At 44.1% G+C, this 23558-nt stretch overlaps 1 protein-coding gene across 1 annotated transcript in view; it reads left to right on the forward strand.

Annotated features, from left to right (window-relative positions):
- TRPC7 (transient receptor potential cation channel subfamily C member 7) overlaps positions 1-23558 on the forward strand; it is a 1084504-nt gene that overhangs the window by 64644 nt on the left and 996302 nt on the right. The gene's annotated exons all lie outside the window — the stretch shown is intronic.

Here is a 23558-nt window from a genome sequence, read left to right on the forward strand (position 1 = left end):
GCATTTGTGAACACATACAGTAACTCAGTGACAACACTACAGATGGACACCACACAAGTTGCAGTATAAAAATAAGTATTTTTATATAGACTTAACACAAGACCACAAATGACAAAAATCCACAATACTGTACTTTAAAAATGGTAGAAGGAGCTTAGTTCTCTTTAAATGGTAAATGCGACACTTTAAGTTCAATGTACCTTTGGATGCGTAATGCTATACAACTAAAGTGCTGCAGGGAAGGTGATGCGTCGGTTCCTTACACGCAAGAACGGTGATGCGTCGGGTCCATACTGATGCGTAGGGGATGCAATGGTTCTTCAGGGCGTGGGGAGGTGATGCGTTGATCTCTTACTGCGCTTCCCTGGCGATGCGACCAGCAGCGCCGTGATGCGATGAAGATCCGGTGCAATGAAACAAAAATGGCGTCTTCTCCTTGATGCAAGACCATGCATGCACATCCGACGTCCGTGCGGCGACTCAACAATTCTTCTGAGCCGCGACAGGCCCTACAACACGCTTCCCCGGTAATGCAACGGCATCTGATGCCACGGGCGACACTCTTTCCGGTGATGCAAGATGCTTCAGCGATGCAATGTGACAGCTGCAGCGGCAACACCCTTCTTCAGTGATGCAATGACAGCGGCTTCCCGATGATTCGACGGCGTGTAATGGGATGGAGACACTCTTCTCCGGCGATGCGAGGCGCTTCTGCGAAGCAGCAGCGGCGACCCCTTCTTCAGTGATGCAATGACAGCAGCGGCGACACGCTTCTTCTTCGTGAGTTGCGCTTCCAGCTCCTTGCAACATGCAGTCCCTCAGAAAGTCCAACACAACTGCAGGAACTTCCAAAGAACTCTTGGGAAGCCAGTGGATGAAGTCTGTTATCCCTGAGACTTCAGCAGGAGGCAAACTCTATCTCAAGCCCTTGGAGATCCTTTACAAGTTGAATAAAAGTAGCAGAAAGTCTTTTCTCCTTTCTTTGGCAGTCAGGCAACCACTGCAGGCCACTCCCCCAGACAGCACTCAGCTTAGGAATAGTTTCTTCCTCAGTTCCTCTGGATCTTCTCCTCAGCAAAGGTTTCTTCTTGTTCCCAAAAAGTGACCTAAAGTTCTGGGGTCTGGGTCCCCCCCTTTTATCCTCATTTTCTCTTTGTTCTCTGAAGGCAGAGAGCCCATTGCCTAGCCTAGACCAGTTCTGGTCAATCCTGGAGCACTATGTTGACAAGACTCCCTCTTCCCTTTCACAGTGCAGGCCAGGGACATCAGACGCACCTCAGGAGGTAGAGCCAGCATTGTGGAGAGAAGGCACAGCCCTATTCAGGTTCCAGGTGCAACTCCTCCCACCCATCTACATGCAGATCTCTTTATTCAGCTCTGTGCTGACTCACCCTGTCTCCTGGAATCCCTCAGCCCCTGTCACTCAAACTCCAGACAAGTAATACACAACCTAGCAGAGGCAGGTTTGGATAGTTAGGCAAGAAAATACCTACTTTCTAAAAGTGCTATTTTCAAACACAGAATGTTAAAACCAACTACACTAAAATATGTATTTTATCATTCTGATTTCAGGCATCCTAAACTCAAATTTCTACTGTGTTCCCTGAGTCAGTTAGGATTATAAAATGTAATAATTCTGGCCTATGGAGAACAGGTAGCCTTGCAATAGTGAAAAACGAAAATGGCTGTAATTCACTATTAGGACATGCCACACACATCAGGGCATTTTCTCAAGTTGTTACCAGCACTTTATCACAGCCAAACTCACAATAGAATTATCACCCGATTCACAAGCTGGTGCTAACAGCCCATGGCACCAGTTTACCTGCGATAGCAGGCGCAAAAAACATCGCCACAGATGACCCCTGCAACTATCGCTAATGAGATGTAGAGTAGGCGTTCCCGTGCAAAAAGCTGCAACAACACCACTCCGCAACATTCTCAACGACCAGCCAGGTCGGCGATATGACAACAAAACAGGCGATGAAGCACATTAGCAGCAGGAAATTAACACCTGCTCTGACCTGGTGTAAGGTCGGACCACAGCCTGCCCCAGAAACAGGAGCCCAGCCCACAGCCACACCAGAAATACAACAGATGCCATGGAGCCACTGATCATGCATTGGGAGCCCCAACAGGGCCACAACAGCCACTGCCACTACTCCCTGGAACCCCCCTCCCCTGGCACCCCCCCCCCCGGTCAAAGACATGCCACATCAACTACAAGGAATCATGTACCAAATAATCCGCCTGATGTTGGTGACATGACATGTGTCATCACAAAAATGAGCATCACACATTCACCTTCGAATTAACAAATGAACATTTATTCAAATAAACACAGAACAGAAATCAAGACACCTGGCGGCTCCCCTCGTGACAATCTATAGGTCACAGCCTGCAAGACAGAAATCATGATGAGAAGGTGTGTCTTGCGCACATCAAAGGACAAAGAGAGAGTGAAGGGGAGAGAGATACAGAGAGAGAGAAAGAGAGGGAGAGAGAGAAAGATGGACAGAGAGGAGAAGAGAGAGCGAAGGAGAGAGAGAGATACAGAGGGAGAGAAAGAGAGAGTGAGAGAGAAAGATAGACAGAGAGGGAGAGAGAGAGAGATAGATGTACAGAGAGGGTGAGCGAGAGAAAGACGGGCAGAGAGGGGGAGAGAGAGATAGATGTACAGAGAGGGGGGAAGTGACACAGATAACAAAAGAGATGGACAGGGAGAGAAAGAGCCGACACTGCGCACCCTGGCCTCACTGCTCACCTGCTAACACCGGTGTGTCTCCCACCATGTGCCGGTATGTAGTGCAGTTCACCAGGTCCCACATCTGAAACAGATCCGTCATCTGAAACAGAGTCCAGATACATGAATGGCAAAGTACATACAATTGCACACAACATCATCGCGTGTTCACCCCTGCCCACCCAGGCAGATACACCCTAGCCCCTCCCACCGCCCAACGTTGCATGCCCGCCCCTGCGCACCCAGGCCTCACTGCTCACCTTCCGCCACCGGTGTGTAGCAATGAGGTCCCAACTCGTGTCGGTGCAAGCCCCAAGCCCGGGACCCGCGGACATGGCACACAGCACATCCTACAGCCCCACTCCGCAGACCGCCAGGTCTCACATTTGATTCTGGGTGTTGATTTCGCCATGGCAGAGGACATACCAGTGCACCTGACATCATCGCAGGCTGCACACCCACTCAGCCTTTGAGGTGCCACTAACTCTGTGATCCAGGAGGTCATGCCAAGTGGCTGTAGGCCTGCGCTGTCCACTAGGTCTGGTCTACACTGCGGTCCAGCTTGGCACACAAATCTTGAGCAGTCCAGAACGCCGGGACGGGGCATCATCGCAGGCTGCATACCCGCTCAGCACTTAAGGTTGCCCTACCTCAGTGTACCGAAAGTCACCATCCTGTGGCAGTGTGCCTGTGCCAGCCGTAGTGTATCTGATTCCACCAAATCTGTGCCCCGCAAGTCATGGACCCTGTATGACTGGATATCGTGGTGCGGATGCCATCATGCCACCTTCGTGTCGGGGGAATGTGAAGTTGCAGGCCCCTGGGCTCTCATACCTACATGAACACCACACAGATACACCCAGAGAGAGGTTGGAAATGGTGTCGAGCAAGTGTGCCCGGCCCTTTTTATTGCCAGGGTCACATGTCCTGTGACGTGTGTGCTGGATGGGTGTGGTGTGGCTGTATACCAGCCGTGAGGGAGTGGGTGAGGCATGCTGACAACTAGACCTGTGATCAGCAGATTATTAAAGGGCAGACCTGGGACATGTAGCATTGCCGTCCCCCCCTGTGAGCATAAGTGGAGTGGGCTGGCCTGGCACATGCCAGTCCAGCGTAAGAGTGTGAACAATGACCCCAGGGCTCTGGGGGTGGTTCCGTCCTGGGATGGGCAAGGAAGTAAGTAATGCATGTGTCCCTGTTGTTGTGTCTGCGCCACCCAGACCGCATTCGGCAATGTGTCACCCTGTGACCCAAGTCCAACAACATGAGCCACATGGACGAAAGAGGAATTCACTAACCCTACATTCATCCATACTTCCACACTTGACAGACCATAGACATGTAGCAATGAGGTCCCAACTCGTGTCGGTGCAAGCCCCAAGCCCGGGACCCGCGGACATGGCACACAGCACATCCTACAGCCCCACTCCGCAGACCGCCAGGTCTCACATTTGATTCTGGGTGTTGATTTCGCCATGGCAGAGGACATACCAGTGCACCTGACATCATCGCAGGCTGCACACCCACTCAGCCTTTGAGGTGCCACTAACTCTGTGATCCAGGAGGTCATGCCAAGTGGCTGTAGGCCTGCGCTGTCCACTAGGTCTGGTCTACACTGCGGTCCAGCTTGGCACACAAATCTTGAGCAGTCCAGAACGCCGGGACGGGGCATCATCGCAGGCTGCATACCCGCTCAGCACTTAAGGTTGCCCTACCTCAGTGTACCGAAAGTCACCATCCTGTGGCAGTGTGCCTGTGCCAGCCGTAGTGTATCTGATTCCACCAAATCTGTGCCCCGCAAGTCATGGACCCTGTATGACTGGATATCGTGGTGCGGATGCCATCATGCCACCTTCGTGTCGGGGGAATGTGAAGTTGCAGGCCCCTGGGCTCTCATACCTACATGAACACCACACAGATACACCCAGAGAGAGGTTGGAAATGGTGTCGAGCAAGTGTGCCCGGCCCTTTTTATTGCCAGGGTCACATGTCCTGTGACGTGTGTGCTGGATGGGTGTGGTGTGGCTGTATACCAGCCGTGAGGGAGTGGGTGAGGCATGCTGACAACTAGACCTGTGATCAGCAGATTATTAAAGGGCAGACCTGGGACATGTAGCATTGCCGTCCCCCCCTGTGAGCATAAGTGGAGTGGGCTGGCCTGGCACATGCCAGTCCAGCGTAAGAGTGTGAACAATGACCCCAGGGCTCTGGGGGTGGTTCCGTCCTGGGATGGGCAAGGAAGTAAGTAATGCATGTGTCCCTGTTGTTGTGTCTGCGCCACCCAGACCGCATTCGGCAATGTGTCACCCTGTGACCCAAGTCCAACAACATGAGCCACATGGACGAAAGAGGAATTCACTAACCCTACATTCATCCATACTTCCACACTTGACAGACCATAGACATGACACATCTGTGTGATTAGGAATGTTTAATGCACATTAAGTGGAGTGTTGCATCTGGAGCAGTACAGGGCCGTGCAAACCCCAATGACGATGTTGGCCCGTGGAGGGCCAGCCAGAGTCCTACAGGAAATAACAAGTCCAAAGGAAGGGGAAAAGTTCAGTCCGCAGTCTGATTGCTGTGTATTTGGCGATCAAACAGAATATGGCAGTCCCTGTCGAGGTCCAAGGTGAGTGTCGCAGAGTGCATTGGGGGACAGTGGAAGTTGATGATGTAGAGGGCAGAACCAAGCAGAAACAGGCCATATGGCGGAGATGAATGCTACAGTTTTCTTCGTACCAGTAAGGCGGTTTCTTCTGCATCTTCGTCCTCTGCTGTTTTATGTGCCTCACCTGTGGGTAGTGGTGTTCTATCTCCTACACTGTGTGGCACTGACATTTCAGGGGGCGGAGATGTGGATGTAGTGGTAGTAGCAGCATGCATCAGCACCAGGCCTTGTGGCAGCAATGCCATGAGGATGGTTTTGAGGTCATTGAGGAACCCAGCTATCACTCGCTGGTGTGCAGCCGCGACACCGCTCTTTCCTCATTCGCCTGCTCCATGGTCTCCATTAACCTCGGCATGTTTACCAACTCCTGTGTGACATTGCTAGAGGCAAGTTACTTTTCCAATGGTTATCACACGCTCTTGAGAATATGCTTCTAAGAGTCTTGCATCAGCTACACCATTGTCTCTGGTTCCTACCTCTTTACAGATAGGGGTTAGAGTATGCTTGGCAACCAAAGAGAACATGCCCAATAGATTCAATTGGAGCAAAGCAACAGGGACAGCCCTTAGTATGAGCTGTATTGGATAACCATGAGTTTGTAAATGAGCTCAAAGGAAGGTAATCATGCCAAATTGGATGTAAAGCTTTCTATCAGCCTGCAGCTGAATAAGGTTGAGGTAACCTTTTCTCCAAGACAGCTTTTTGTAGCGGCTGTGGCAATGCTAAAATTCTACATCTGGGCCAATTCTTCAAGAATGGAATTTTAAACCGTTTCAGGCTCAAGCCTATAGACTTCTCAAAATTGGCCCCTTTTGCTATCTGCAATTACATACCTTTGTGCAGCAGCTCCAGGACTGCAAAATCAGTATGAACCACAGTGAGCTATTGGAGTGTTTTATTAAAACCAAGAAACGTGGCTCGATCCTCTGACATCAGGAGAGCACGGGTAATAGATTTGAGCTGCTTGCTGCTAAGTGGTCTAGACACCGCTAGTGCAATGTTTCTGTGTTGAAGATATAACACACAAATATGTTATCGCAGGGTGCTCTTAACATTTTATGTCTTAAAGTGCATTTCTTTAAAATCCTCAAACGAGTGCATTCCTTTAAAATCCTAAAACGACACATATTACACACCCCTTAAGCTGTACAAGTGGGGCATGAGGGAAACATCGACTTGTTTTAAGTGTGGGATGCTAAAGGTGGATGCAGTACATATTTTTGCAAACTGCAGCCCGAACTCACAATTTTGCCATAAAGTGTGTGCACTAATAAATCCACTTTGCAAGATGTACATTACACCTGATCCAAAAAAGTGGTGCTTGGTCACTCTCCTGACATTCCGGTGGATGTGACTGTGGTCTTTTTCTCATCGTTACTTCTGCAATATTCATGATCGCTCTCTCCTGGCTGCGGAAGGAATCTCCGGGCCCTTTATCACGGTGGTGGCCAAGTTAATATCCTCTGTGTACTGGAGCTTGCAATTACTGAGAATGACCAGAACCGCCAAAAGCTAAGGAAATTGTGTGAACCAGTCAAGGGAGAACTGTCAGAACTTTTACCTAGTTGTGATGGGATGATGTCATCTATGTTAATAGTCTCAAGGGACGAAGGGACATATTAGCAAGGTCCTGCGATAATTATCGCTCAGCGCTTTTAGCGCGAGGATAATTATCGCAGGCTAACGCTGGATTCCATCGTGGAGATTGCGTGCTATCAGCAACGCTTATCTCCCAAGGGATAGCAATCCATGCGTTAGCTGGTAAACAGTGCAATTATCGCTGGGAATCAAGCGATAATCACACTGCCACCAGCGAAACCTTGCTGATAGGGCAGGGTGATTTTTGCCATGTATACCACCTCCCATTGGATTACATGGCTAAGTCTGAAAATTAGCAGACATACAAAAGCAGCTTTAACTGTGATTAGTGCTGCTTTTTTTTGTCTCCAACTGGGTTAGCGTGAAGCTTGATAATAGGAGAAATGTCGCTTAGCGACATTTCTCCTATTATTTTGCTCTGGAACGCCCACTTTGCATCTCATTAGAGATGCAAAGGGAAGCGTAGTGAAATAGGGTGCCAATATGCGATTTTGCATGTTAGCACCCTGTTGTTGATAGGGTGATATTTTTATCTCCGCTTCTTTGGCTTTTAAAGCCAAGAAAGCGGAAATAAAGCCCTTGTTAATATGCCCCCTGTTTTTTTTTAAAGAACCGTTTCTTACTGTTATTTATTGCATTTATGTATGCCTGGTGGTTCTACAATGTGCACCCTTTGTCTGTTGTTTCTTGAATTTATGATGCATCTCTATGTGCAATTTTAGTGGAAGATGTGAATGAATCTGTACTCCTAAATAAAAAAAATAAAAAAAAGATGGTACAAAATTGAGGAGGAATTGCAAGTACCACTGCTGACAATTCTTACTTTGTGGACGTCATGGAATCACCTAGGGTATGGTTTACCATTTCTTGAAATTTAGTGCACTTGCCATCTGGTGAGATTGGGTTGACAAATGTTACCTTCTCATAAGCAGAAGGTTTAAAAAACAATAAGCTACTTAAGTTTGCCTCAGCTTAGGAATAGTCCATAATTCATTACCATTAAAAATAAGACTGTGATTCCACTCCTATTTGAGGTTGGCTCCATTCAGTGCAAATTACTGTGATTTCATTTTTACCTCATTAGCCAAACCTAATGAAAGTGTTAGACTTACATTTTGACATAAGCCACGCTAAGAACTCGGATTCCCGCCTTCATTAAAGAGCTATTATTACATGACGCTTCCTGAGGCTGCTTGAATAAGAATCTATCATTCACAGACATGCCGTTCTAACTTCAACCCAACATGGTGAACCAGTACACTTACTGTTGTTTTACATCAATATAAATTATAACAGGCCCTCATTGTCAACAGACAGGTCGCAACATTAGAACTAATTTGTTTCAACAAGTCTTCATTGAAAGGGAAACACACACAATTGTAGCCAGAGCATATGAAGCTCAAGTCTGTTCAGGAGCCTTGGGTTAGTTCTTAGGTCAACATTCCAGTGGTCAAAAACAAAGAATGTACATTACGCAAATTAATTTATTGCTTAAAGGTATTATCAGCTGGTAGAAATAGCTTCTACAATGGTAATCGGATAAGGCTATTCAACTTCCAGAGAGATACATAGGAAGATGATATTTACCACAAAGTTTATCTGGATCTATTCTGCACACAATGAGTGACTATTTATTGATGGTAAAACTCCACTCTGATTTACGATGTGTAGACCGGGGTAGTATCAATATTGTGTCCTATAAACAAGCTTTAGTGCCCCAGTATAATTGCAAAAACATTTTCATTAAAATGGTGTGGTAAGAATCGATTTCTTTTTGACGAAGAATTGCAAGCACAAGATCTTCTTGTGGACTTAGCTTCTTCCGTGCGTCGGACGACCTCCGGCCGTCTGACATCACGGTGGGCGTGTGCATCAGACTGCTAGAGGCTGTCCGATTTGCGCATGTGTAGGATTCGCCCACACAGCAGGGAAATGTGCCCCGCAGTGAAGCAGTTAAAAGGAGATAAATATAGTTGCTAGCTAGACCATTCGCTGCCCGCAATGGACCCTGCGGCAGCCGCATGTAAGGGGGGTGGAGGCCCCCGCCCCTAAATCTATTGACGCCAAGGGGAGACCAACCACCCTGCCCCCCCTTTGCGATGCCACTGGATAAATGCACTTTAAGTAATCATTTTGGCTACTTATATTTGTAGCACAGAGTTGTAAAAAAACGACTAAAGGCCTGGTGTCCTATTTCCATTGACAAACCAGTGATGTGCAATATTCATACCCACTGGTTTGTGAATAACAATGCAATTTGCAATGGGACCTATCCATACTAATATTATAAAGAGAGATCCCAAACCTTTGAGGCGGGTAATCTCAGTAACCACAGCACCAATCACAACACCCAATACAGCGTTGGAAAGGGAAGTTGCAGCAGAAGGACATAGGCTATGCAGACGGATAAAAAAATGTATTAAAAAAATTGCAAAAAATCCATACTATACTATATACTATCCATACTAATATTATAAAGAGAGAACCCAAACCTTTGAGGCGGGTAATCTCAGTAACCACAGCACCAATCACAACACCCAATACAGCGTTGGAAAGGCTCTCCTGAGCGCTGTTACTGAACTCTCTCATTCGACGAAATTACACGCGCCTGCTACCATCAACCAGGGCTCTAGCCGGGCTCAGGCGGCGGATCAGTACACTAATTACATGCGCCTGATAACATCAACCAGGGCTGCAGCTTGGCCTCAAGCGGGGGAACACGCGCCTGCTAACATCAAACAGGCCTGCATCTGGGCCTCCAGCGGGGGAACACGCAAATGAGCGAGTCTGCGGGGACAATTACTGCAGCCTCTCCTACGCGCTGTCACTCAACTCTCTCATTAAACGGATTTACCCGCGGCTGATAACTCTCTCATTCAGCGACATTACACGCGCCTGCTAACATCAAACAGGGCTGCAGCCGGGCTCAGGCGGCGGATCACTACACCAATTACACGCGCCTGCTAACATCAACCAGGTCTGCAGCTGGGCCTTCTCCGTCCCTATTCTAATGAAACAAAAAATGTTGTCTACAGCGAGATTTTAAAATAAATTGCCCTTGCCAAATACACACATTACACACATTCTATTTCATATCCGGACAACGTCGGGACGGGCTGCTAGTGTAATAATATATCAACAAATGCTCTACATTTGCAGGGCATCGTAGAACGACCCACCTACTGAATATTGATTACCCCTGCGATTGCCTGCACATGAAGAGATAGAAACCTGCAAGGGGCACGAATGTGGAATACATACTTCTTTAAAAGCAGCATGTGAAACTGAAAAATGCCTTTTCCTATCAGGCTCCAAAAAGTAATATTTTTCAATTGGGTGGAAGACTACATCAAATTGCTAATTGTTGAATTTTCCATCTTTATTGTCTTTAAATTTGACATCACCAATTTTAAATTATTTGGTTGACTTAACCTTTTAAAGATGTGCCACACGTGCGGTACTAAATTGTTGTATCTTTACTCACTCGGTGCAAGCTCAACTAATGGGGGACATTTTTTATTTTCCTTTCGATTCTTCAAACTAACAATGGTGAATAACAACAAAGCAATTAGATAATTATGTGACAGGGTTGACCAACTTGAGCTGTAAAAAAAATAAATTACGTGGCATTATCTGGTACATTTTGTGGCAGCATTCCTTCATTAATCTCTCATTTATACACATGTTAATACTGTTTGGGCTAATACTTTACCTCATTAGTATTAGTTTAACACCTAAATATAGCAATCACCAATTAATACTTGACCAGTTAACCTTTGCAGAGACCTGCCACTGCGTGGTAAAGCATGTGGCAGCAGTTGTAACAGTTTTAATTCATCTGAGCTAGAAACAAGTATTTTTGTTAACCCCTTCGACGCTCACGACAAGCTCAGCTCGTCATGGAGTTTCCATTGATTTCAATGGAAATTGTTAATAAATCTTTCCAGGGCCTTAGCATCCAAGTGGTTTCTACAAATGATGGCTCAAATATTAGGAGCGGGCGCAGCAGCAAAACTGTAATTGTACAGAACATGTTAAAGCACATAATTCCCTGTTCATAAAGACATCTATGAATGAATTATTTAATGGGATTTCAGGAATGCTTGTGGTAATAAGACTAGAGTTTGGTCCTGCATTAAATTTGGCATGAAAATATCTGACCTTTACTTTTGCACTTTGTTAGATTTTATTATGCCACAGCTGGGTTGTTTTACTTGTCCAACAGCCAAGCTCTATTTGCAAGGGGTTTTAATGGATATATTGAGCTATCATTCTAGTCCTTTATTCTTTATGCCTGGTCTTTTATTGCGTTTTAATTTGTTTTATGCACATGTTAGGGTTTTAATTAACTTGGCATAATAGAAGTCAATTGAAATTGCTTTGAATGCTTCAAAACAAGGTTTTATTATTAGTAGGCAAGCTACAACTATTTTTAATAAGACATTTCACAGTTATTTCTTAAGATTTCAGGAATGTTTGTCGTAATAATAGTAAAGGATGGTCCTGCATTTCATTTGGTCTGAAAATATCTGATATGCAATCAGGTTTCATCTTGGATATGTGAGCTTGTATGCCTGAGCCAGCTTAAGTGAATTGACAAGGTTCAGACTTGACTGGAAAATCCTCAACTCTCTTTCCATCTGCACGCCAATAGGTTTATCTGAATTAACCATAATATTCAGAAAGGAAGGACTGATTGACCTGGTTATGGTGCCTACAGCAACGTGACTGTCCCAAACTATCTTGAATTCGTACATAGAATATGTACTGGCACCATCAGACATTCTGTAACTATATTGCTGTTAGAAATGGGGTCTCTAGTTGGCAGAGGTAGGTACCTTTGTCCAAATAGGGGCCCTTGCTTCTAGTCAGGGTAAGGGGGATACACACTTTAGATAATCCCCGCTTCACCCCCTTGGTAGATTGGCACAAGCAGACAGGCTTATCCCAAAGGCAATGTGTAAATTATTTGTAGCAACACTCCTATTAACACAGTGAAAACACTACAAATGGACACCACACCAGTTTAGAAGCATGACTTTTCATCAAAGTACCTGAAGATGCATCACAAGCCAAACAGCTGCAGCATTGGAAAACAAAGAGATGCGACACTCGTGAGACCTTGGGGAAGTGATCCAACAGTCCCGCTGAACACAGAGGAAGGGTTGAGACGAATCCGGTCTGTCGTGGCAGTTCTGGTTCGCGGGTGATGCGTCGGAAGAACTTGCCGCACAGGTATGCTGCGTTGAAATCCAGGATGTGGCGGCATCGAGCGGCACTGCGTCTGTCCTCGTCAGCCGCGATCCCTTGATGCGTTGATTTCTGGAGTTCTTTGATTTTCTTCTTGCCTCCAGCTCCCAAGCAGCAGCAACAACCTCCAGAGGCCCGAAACTGGCACAGGCACCTCTTGGCAGGTCATAACTCACAGCTGCAGAGTTCAGGGGAGCTGGGGCGAAGTCTTTGTGTCCCTGAGACTTCAGAACAAGAGCCCAGCACACTTCAGGACCTTGGAGATCTCCTTCAAGCAGGGGACACGGCACACAGCAAAGTCCTTCTCCTTTCCTTGGCAGAAACAGCAACTGCATGCCAACCCCAGACACAAGCAATGGCAGTACTTCTCCTCAGTCTCTCCAGCTCTTCTCCTTAGCAAAGGTTCCTCTTGAATTCTAGGAACGATCTAAAGTTCAGGTGTTTTAGGTCTAATACCTATACCCCAAAATGTCTTTGATCTCTTTGTGCATGGGGCTCTGAGGCCAGTTCAAACCACCTCTGGGGGCACTCTCACAGTTCACAACAACATCCTTTGGCTGATGGCTGATGCTGCTTTTTCTAGCAACCTGAATGACGCAGTCGATATAATAGCCAAGGAAGTTGAACAGTTTAGCCTCTTCTCTGGCTATAAGTTGAACCTCTCCAAGACGCAGGATATTTTAATCTTTAAACCAGAAGCCCCTTTGACAGAAATGGTAGATGTTTCCAAATACCTTGGCATACATCTGTGTATTCGTATTGAGAGGATTATTCCTTTAAAATAACAAACTCTTTTGAAAAGCGTCATAGTGCAATTTTGTCAATGGTATAAACTCCCTCCGAGTATCTTGGGTAGGTGTAACATTGTGAACATGAGTATATTACCAAAGATCCTGTACCACTTCAAGTTCAAGACTTTTTTTTTTCAAACGATTGGATGTGGCAATCAGTGGTTTTATGGTGTGCTATTTGCTTGATGAAGTTAACCTATACACAGGGGGGATTTAGGCTACCGGGTTTTGAACTATTTTTCTGGGCATCATTCGCTAGTTGCATTTGAAGTTTATTGGTGGGACCAAGGCTGGACCAATCAAATATGGGTATCAACTAGAATTAGGTATGGATTCCCAATTATTTGTGTACAAACTGATGGACCCCAATTATTTTAAATGGGTCGGGTTTAAAGTAATAAGTGATATACCCCCAGATTCATCAAGAAAACATTTTGCTATTCCTTAATAGCGAAAAATACCGAATCCCTATTAAGGAATAGCAAAATATTATTCATCAAGAAATCACTTACAAAATAGCGATTTCTAGTAATTCCTTAATTGAGACTCGCAAATTGCGAGTTGCAATTAAGGAATATCTCCCCATTCATTCCTATGGGCCTAGAGGCCCATAGGAATGAATGGGAAGACAATCTCAATTTGCTAATCGCAATTAGCGATTCACAAATTGAGATTGTGATTTCAAGGGTGCACGGGTGTCCAAAGGACACCCTGTTGCACCCCTGAAAATGATGTGTGCACATACGTTGCACACACACATGCCCTTAGGGCATGTGTGCGCACAACATGAAACTTGCGCAGTTAGACTTCACGGTAAATAGCGGCCCCAGATTGCGAATTCGCAATTTTAAAATGGTTCATGAATTGCATTTAAGGAATCTCAAATTGAGATTCCTTAAATGCAATTTATCGCAATTTAGCGATTTCTAGAATTGCGATTTTTGCATTTGGGATGATGAATCCCAAATGCAAAAATAGCGCTCGCAAAAGGCCAGATTCTCAGAATCTGGCCCTTTGCGAGCCAATGTTAGTTTGATAATTCTGGCTGATAGTCCGAATCTGGAGAGAAATTGGTATAAGATTCTCATTACCAATGGTCCACTCGTTAGTTCCGCTCTGGGGCAATCCTTTCTTTCCCAGTACATTTCATGAAAGTATTGGACAACTCTGGGGCCAGGAGGGTATAGCTAATTTAGGACGGTTGTTTTATAGGCATGGGTTTTGGACAGTCACTTCTTTGCAGGCTGCATTTGGACTCCAGCAGCAATACTTTTTCAATATCTTCAGGTGAGAGACTATATCCTCAATGATCTTAAGTATAGGAGCGATAAAGCAATGACTGACCTTCTTACTTTTTATTGCTCAGAAAAGAAAACAAAGATGATCAGTATAAGTATAACTTATCAGAAGTATATGCTCATTGTCCCCGATGTTAGCCCCCAACTTGCTTTAAAATAGAGCCAAAGTTTGATGACTATAGTCACGATAGAAGTGCTAAAGGATTCATTAACCGTTTTTGATCAGTCAACTAGCTCAACTAATCTAAAATTTTAGCACTTTAAAACAATTTGTATGCTATATTGTATGCCAGAGCATATTTTGAAATGGAGTACGATCAAGACCTAAGAACGCTCATATCGTCCCAAATGAAAGCTAGACGCAGCAGATGTTTATTAAATGCCCTGAGCTTAAAGACTATTGGGATAGCTTATCTGAGTTGATCGCGGTCAGTACTGGGATTCAAACAAATCATGTTGGGGGACAAAGATGGATTGGCTCCCAGTGTGAGAGCATTAATTATTATTATAATTGTTAGTACTCGCCTCTGTGTCACTAGGGCATAGATTGACCCCACACCTCCTTAGGGTGTCTGTAAATAATCATGTTCTGTAAATTTTGCTGACATTACTAAATCTGACATCATATTGTTAATATTTTCAAAGTCCCAATCATCAGAGAAAGTACTTGGTTTTACAAAGTCACTTAATGAAACCTTCAATTGGTATGGATATTTCAAGAGCTCGATCGGGCCATAGATTTCATAATCCGTTTTGTCCCATGCTACCCAACCGGGTATTGGATTGGCTGTGACGTTCACTGATGATAGTTCTCTTTTCTCGATGTGAGATGATTTGTGAGGCTTTAGGACCAAGTTGATGTTCTGACTTGCTGTGTCCATTGTACTGTATTTTCCTTCAATGAATTTTCCCAAACAAAGAACCATGATGAGCCAAAGCAGGAGGAAAAGTACACCTAACACAATCCAAAATTCAATCCATGGAGAAATCAGATAGGTTTCTTTTATTTGATGAAAGAGTTCTGTTACTTTTTCTTTGAAAGTTTTTGTGGCTGGCTTTTCTTCAGTCTCGCTTGGATCTTCAGAAAAGTCATCGAAATTGATGAAGTAGCCAGATGCAGTTCTGTCAATTGTTGGAATTGCTTCCGGATTTTCAGTTGCTTTTGGATTTTTCTTTGTTTCATTAGCATAGTCTGAGGCTACATCATCGTAGACTGGTGTTTCTTGACGAACTGTTGCAATTTGGGTTTCAAGAGGCACAAGTTCCATGGCTTTGTTGCATAGTCCTTTTTTATTCACTGCAGGTTTATCGAATGTGATTAGTCTCTCAGTTTGAACCTCTTGTATTGTAGCAAATTTTGGTACTCTGCTATTTCTTGGAGTCCACTGGGCCTACTACTTATTATTGGCCACATGATTATGGTTTTAGCAGGTCGATGGATACAACTCGGTTCTCCTTTTTACCAGCAAGGGGCGGTAGTACAACTGATCTTGTTCCGCTGACAGCTAAGCAGGTACTGCTTTTCTGTAAGAAGGTCCAAATTCCTTCTACACCGCGATCTTCTCTCTGACCAGATCCCCAATCTTTGGAATCCAGACAGGTCTTGCTGGGACAGGTGGTTTTTCTTCAGTGGCTGTTGGCTGTTGTTTTAACTTTATGTTGCTCAGGTTTCGTCTTGTTTCATTTAAGTCCTGCAAAACAGCCAAACGGTCTTTGATATCAAAGCATTTTTCTTCTACCACTGAAGTGTGACTATCAAGGTCCTGAATATACATTCTAGTACCGAACAATAGTTCGCACGGACTGAGACCTTTTAGAGAATTTCTTGGCAGATTATTAAGACTACGTTGGACACTTGTTAAATGTTGGACCCACCCATCACCCGAACCTAATACCCTCGCCGTTATATATTGCTTTATGTCCCGGTTTTTTCTTTCCACTACCGCATTTCCCTCAGGATGGAAGGGACAAGAGTACCGCAATGCAATGCCCATGCTGGCCATGGCCTCCTTGTAAGCCCAAGAGCTAAACGCAGGACCCTGGTCAGAACTTAGCATGCCAATTGCGTATGTGATGATCAAGACTCGCAAATCTTTTATAACAGTTCTGGCGTCAGCCGAGCGCTGGGGTCTACATTTTAAGTAAATCTAGTCTTAAACATTAATGGGATGCATTTCTCCTGCTGGATTTTTGCGTATAGATAGCCTTATGCTTTCTAATAGAAGGGTCCTGGCAATACTCCGGTCGGTTCACGACTGCGATCTATGTTGCAGTTTGGACAGCCCATTGCAAATTTGTAATGTTGCAGGCTCATCCCCGGCCACCAGTATTCTGATTGTAATTCTTTCTGAGATTCCTTGATCTCTTGGTGCCTTAAACCCAATCCCATGTGTGCGTCTGCTATAAAAAAGACTCTCCTGTTCGTGTTTGGAATTACTCTATCCCCCACTCCAGGGATTTGAGCAAAAGGAACGGAGTTTGCATCAATTATGTATGTATTACTGAGTGGATAGTTCAGAGGTAATGCTGCATAGTTGCCTTTTAAAGACGCTTTTACGGCCAGCATAGTTTCTCCGTCTATGTATTTTTCTGTACGCTTTTTTATGGCTACGGAAGCCGGTTGAGCTGCTAACGCTGTGGCTCTGTGAGCCAATAAATTCCCTGCAACGTGAACGCCATCACGTTGATGACTCAGTATATGTATCACGTGAGTCTTTTGTATTTCTTTCTGCAAAAGAACTACCTGTACCCAAAGCTTCTTATGCTTTATTGTGGCACGTGTGTCATCTTTGTAATCGTTTTGAATCCAGGTCTGCAAGTCATTATTGTAAGACTTGACGCAGAAATGCGAATCGCACACTATTAGTGTGGGGAATTCGCGATCGGCATTTTCAAGCGCCATCTTTAAAGATCTTATTTCAGCTCGCTTAGTTGAGCAGTTTCTGAGTGATTCAGTTTTGGTAATTAATGGTCTGAATTTACCATTGCGCCAGCGACCTTTAACAATCGTGCACGCTGCGTTGTAGGATTTTTTCTCTACATTGTATTGTTGTGCAAATCTGTCCATTTAGATTACACATGTGTATTGTTCGAGAGGCAGAATTTCGATTGGCAGAGGATATTCTTCTTCGTATTCTAGATTTTCTAGTTTTTTAATTTTCGGGTCAAAATAGTATTTCACATCTTCTGCAGCAAGAGAATTTTCCCATTGTATTCATTTTGGATCTAATGCCACGGCAGTCAAATTGCGTGGGCTTGCTAGTGCCTCAAGGGCTGATTCTGCTGTTAAAACAGTTATCTTCCTGCCTTGGGCTTGGGCTCTTTCTTTTGCTACAGCAGTTTGAACGGCTATTAGAATTTTTTCAGTAGAACTGAACTTCATTTCAGCTTGTGTGTACAAGTGTGATTTGTAAGCTATTGGTACTCATTAGAGGTTAGGTACGTGAATCCGCATCTTCCTGGGATGACTCGGATTACAAGGTTGCGTACGTTTTCGCGTGTTTGCAATTTTGTTTTAGCTAACATGTCTGTTTGCAATGATCTTAAAACTTCTGTGTGTTTCTGAGTCCAATTGATTGGTTTGAAATCAGGTTTTATTAATTCATAGAGAGGTTTAACCCTCTCTGCATAATTTAGAATGGATGTTCTTCCGAAATTCAGGAAACCTAGTATTGATTGTAAGTTCTTCAGCGTTTTGGTGCTTGGAGTACAGCACACTTCTCTAAGAAGTTGTCTGCTAGGCTTTTGCCTTCACTTGATAATTCATATCCTAAAAATAGGACAGTTAGATGGGCAATTTGTTACTTTTTAAAGTTGAATTTGTAACCCTCTGCTGCGAAACCAAGTATTATGGTGTTCACTCTTTTCAAGTGAGTCTCCAGGTCATCATCTGTTAGATAGATGTCATCGACATAAGATAATGCTTCATCATCATATATTTGTAGTAACTCTGTTACTCTTGCTGAGAATAATCCTGGGCTATTCTTGTATCCCTGTGGGAGTCGACAGAAGTTTTTTGTGACCCCATTATTGAGAACGCGGTCAAATACCTGCTCTCAGGTGCAATGTTCTGACAAAAGAATCCATTAGAGATATCTAATGTCGTTTTATATTTTTTGCACACGATGTTATTCATTAGTGCTGAACTGTGTCAGTTTTGTACTGCAAATGTTTTGCAACATGAGTTTAAGTGTTGTTGTCCAAAACTAGACAATATGAATCGTCTGGCTTGGAGACAGGAAACAAAGGATTGTTCATTTGTGAGGTGCATGTTTCAATCACCCCCTGATATTCTAGTTGATCTAAGATCTCCCTGACTTGCTTTTTAGCTTGTTGCTTAACAGGATACTGCCTTTGTGCAGTGGGTTGACATTTTAACTGGATTTTGTGAGGAGGAGAGTCCTCATCCCATACTACATGATTGTTATATAATGCAGGAGCTTGGGCCACTGCCCATTTTCTTGCATATATGGATTTTATATTAATCGAAATATGATCTGAGAAGGCAGGCATAATCATTTCTTCGCCATGAGGGCACTCCCTCACAAACTCTGGTGGCCAGTCTTTCTCAGCTAAAAGGATGTCATAGCCTTTCGAAAGATTATCCCAAAAGAGACCCCTTACTTTCCTAGTCTTGTCCCCCTCTATACGCAGTGTTATTGTGTATATTTTATGAGGTGTGCTAACTCTAGTATCTGCAGTTTCCACCTGAATGTATTCATCCGTGTCCACTGTCTCCTGAAGATTCATCAGGATCTTGCGAGCTATGGTCACTTCTGCTGCGCTGTCTAGCATTGTCTGGGCCCACTCTCCGTTTTTCAGTTGTGTCCTCAGTATCCTCGGCATGTTTAATTATTTTAATGCTGGCTACCTTCTTTCTTGGAAATTGTAATTTTTTACTTTGATGAGCAGGTTCCTTGTCTTTGGACTTGACGTGCTCTTCCTTGTGTTCTGACCGTCCTCTTCTTTCCGATTTCTGTGAGGAAGTCTGAAAAGATCGAGAGGGACGTGTATCAATATCTGGATATCTATCGTGTTTTTTTCAGATTATCCCTATTTCTAAGGTTGTATCTTTTCTCAGAGGGCTCCCTCTGGGGAGACTTGTGTCCTTGGTCCGGAGATCTTTCTCTCCGTTGAGGAGACCTTCCTCTGGACTGGAATCGTTTTTCTTTGGGAGGGGATTGTTTCTTACCATCCCAACTCTTTTTTGGAGTATTTAGATTATTTTTAATAAAAGTTTTTTCAGGATTTTCAGTTAGTTTACTGGTTTCCCACCCAAACTATCTCTACCTAGTTCTTCATAGGATTTTTTTATGATTCTGGCAAGTTCAAAAAGTTGTTCTGCTATATCTGTTTCTTTCAGTTTCTGGAGGTGTGTTATGTCCTCCATTGCCAATTGAACTAATTCTCTATATGCCTTTGTTAATTCTTTTATTTTAACTAAGAGTTCTTCGCTTGACATTCTTTCAATGTCTGGATGTGGTGTGTAGCTGGCTAGAACCGGCCACGTTGCTACTGGTCTACCTAGTGGACCGAGCCTGGTGATGTGATTTTTATGTTTTAGGGCGCCTTTAAACCAGAGCAGGTGCTCTTGGTAATTTAATGGGATTTCAACCTCCTCGAAAGGAGTGTATTCATCCGGAGGTTCCTCTATTTTGTAATAGTGGAATTCTTGTGTTACAGCGTTTGCTGCTGGAAAGTGTATCCATGAATAGAATACCTCTGTCTGCCGATATTCATGGGCTTCTACCACAAATATGACTGTACCACCTCGTGATGTCAGTCCATTTTCTATAAGTTTAATAGTTATAGTTCTTCTTATATTTGCCGGAATGTAAATAGCATTCGGGTCATTCTGTTGGATATTCGTTTCATCCAACAACTGTGGAGACTCTTTCTTCGTCACCTTCAGGCATTTTACTGACAGAAAGTTTTTTGTTGCAGATCAAGTTTCAAGGAAACAAAGATTAGGTGCACAATATTTTGGAACACTGTATCCTTCAACGTTGACTAAACCAAAAACTATACATAGGAATCTCTTCCTACTAAGTTCCGGCGGATTTTAACCTTTTACCCACTCCAGACGTCTTTTGGAGTATTTACGGGAAAAAGGGGTTCTGTGTGAAAAAGCACGACTGAGTTACTCTAGTGTCTTGCGTTAGATTATCGCCTTACCCCACGTTGGGCGCCATGTAGTGTAGTTCCTATATTCCTAATAGGCTCTGCGCATTGAAATAATATAAACAGCAGTGTAGACGTAGGACTGAGGTCGACTAGGTCTCTACTGACTATATTAGACTTAATTAGTTTTGCCAGCTAGCTCAGAGGTCACTAGAAACTTTCTCGAATGTTCAAGAAGGAGTTAACTTTCCTGATTAGACAAGAAGAAATTAGTTTCTGACAACCATAAAACATGACATCTTTGCTCCCTCAGAATAAGAGTGTATCTCTACAGTTGTGTGAAAACAATAGACAGCTATTTTACTCAGTCAATCGTGCATACTTAGTTTCACCAGAGTGCAGAGAAAAGAGAGACGGGCGTTTTCAATAAAAGGTGTTATTTATTGAGCAGTCTTCTTTCTCATGCAAGAGAAATGAATTGCCATAATTGCAATACCTAATGTAAAGTAAAGTGCGTACAGTAAAAGGAGTATTATGAAATAATACTGTAAAAGCATTAATATGGTTTCTTAGCCATATGATACTTTAAAATGGATAAAATATATACATACATATATACATTGACTAACGTACTCAACTGGTGCTTCTAAATACGCCTACCCCGGTGTACCTGACCTAAGCCTAATACGTGGGAAGGAGTAAGTAAGTAGCAGTTTAAGTTAAGTTGGTTTTGCCAAGAATCTGAATCAAGAATTCTCTTAAGGGTTTAGTCAGCTCCGTACCTGGGTAATAGAAAGCAGGAGGTCTGGTATCTCTCTCTCAGGACTCGATATCCCATCAACCCGCAAGGGTATCTGGAAACACCGGAGCTGGATTTTCTCGGCTGGAGAAAAAGACAGCGTCTTTCTCAGTGCGTCAAAATGGAGGGGCGGCGTCCGTGGGCTCTCGCATCAGCTGGCCTCTCGGGCAAGTAGATAGCCGCTCTGCTCCAAACCACCGTGTGTTTGTTTAAGGCAACGTTGGTATATTTATACCTGAAAGGTGCCGGGTTTGACGTAAGGTTGGACATAAGACATCAATAAAGATGTCACTAAGAACTGGCCGTTCTGTCAGTGTTTGCAGGAGTTCTATGACAAATCAAAACAGAAGCATGGGGATTTCCCAGGTTGCTGGAGGTTTGTTTTGTTTTAAGAACGCGTTGTACTCTCTAGGAGTCTGGGGAAGTAGCCTTGCTTAATTTGGACTGCATGGGCTACGACTAAATATGGATATGATTCTTATGCCTTTATAAGGATATTATTTATTATAACCACATAAGGGCATAAATCAGGAATATCGAATTAGGGTCCTAGAAAGAATTACAACACTCTGTTGTATGGTGTAACCCCAAACAGAATCAACGCATCTCCACTTCCATATAAATTGTACCTGTTTCAAAGACCTGCAACTCCTCCACACCCTGGAGTCACTTTGGAATCGCCATTGTGCAACACAAACTTGGTGTCTTCAGCCTAAATGACGATGGTAGAGTCTACAACTCAGCCTCACAGCTTCTCCGAACTGGCGTATTACCCAGACTTCGTAATGCATCCTTGATGCCGAACTTCACTTTGTAAGCTCTCATCACCAGTATCATTGATGATGATGCAGGACCCTTCATTGCAACCTCGCCACACCTCAGAACCGACGCTTTGCTTCGGCTGCAAGGTGCAACTTTGACCCGAATCCTCCCAACTCTCTGCAAACCAAGATTGGCTGGCCTAACTATGTCCCAGTACCTGGCCCATGCTCAATTGCATTCGGCCTGAACTTGTGACTTTGCCCCAGTCTGGTCCAACCAAAGATCCACAGTTGGCGCTTTGTGGTTTTTGCTGCTAATTTCATTAAGGTCTCTAAACTTCCATATCTCTGGTTCTACTGATTGGACCTTTGCTGTTTTGGTCTTGTTTTCTTTAATAAACAAAGTTCTATTTTTCTAACTTTGTGTGGGACCTTTTTTTGTGTTGGTTTCACTTTATTACTGTTTGAAATGATGCACAAATACTTTACATGGTGCCTCTAAGTTGAGCCTGACTACTAGAGCCAAGCTACTTTAGGGTTGCACACATTTTAATATAGATTTGGCTTGTGCCTCCCACAGACAAAGATTGCGGTTGGTGTTTGAGCAAAGCTAACACACCAGCCAACTAACAACCCAATTTTTTACAAGTCCATACTGATTACCAGCAAAGATATTCAGAAATGGCAGAGGCTTTCAACAGGTCTGGGATTCAGAAAAATTACACCTACAGCTTGTCAGTGGGATTGATTTATTAAACTCAGGTGATAAAATAACATGTAGGTTTGATTTGGATAATACCAGATAAATCATGTAATTTGGATCATGATTACTGAGGAAGAATAGTAAGGGTAAAAATGGGTAAATTATTTGGGGATGACAAAATAAACAGTGCACCGTGGCTTGGATTACAGAAGTGCCCTGGGGGCACAACAGGCATTTGTGCCTACTTTGTGTGCCCCAACTGTACTTTGGTTTTACAGAAGGGGCTGCAAGCACTTATGCTGCTGCTTCTGTAATACAGATAGCACTGGTGCATATGTTCCACCAGTGCTATCTCAAGAGGCTGTTCTCTTATTTGCATGGGGGTGTGGCCCCATGCAAATGAGGGAGTCTCTTTACCTCTGCCACTGTACTGTGTTATGGACGTGGGCGCAGAGGTAAAGAATCTGTCAGGAGGTGCACTGACAGTGCGTCACAAAAAAGGTAACACACTCTGTGTACCCCCTGATGGCAGCCCTCTGGACCCCCCAGACATCTTCTCGCAGGCAGGTGCATTCACTCACTGCACCTGCCTGCAAGGGATCTCCCTACCCTCTTTGAAGAGCAGGTGGGTGCTGCCTGCACAGTGAGACATGGAGTGGAGTATTTCACTTGAACGTGCTGCCCCCAGGGCAGCATTAGTTCAGTGCTGCGGGGGGCAGTGCATTCAACCTATTAGGGTGCACTCTACCCCTCTGTGCATGGATCACCTGTTTGAAGGTGAGTTGTGACGCAAACAGGGAAAGTGAGCCCTATACATAACAGA

The sequence above is a fragment of the Lissotriton helveticus genome, chromosome 7 (assembly GCF_964261635.1).
Source record: "Lissotriton helveticus chromosome 7, aLisHel1.1, whole genome shotgun sequence".
Classification (NCBI taxonomy): Eukaryota; Metazoa; Chordata; class Amphibia; order Caudata; family Salamandridae; genus Lissotriton; species Lissotriton helveticus.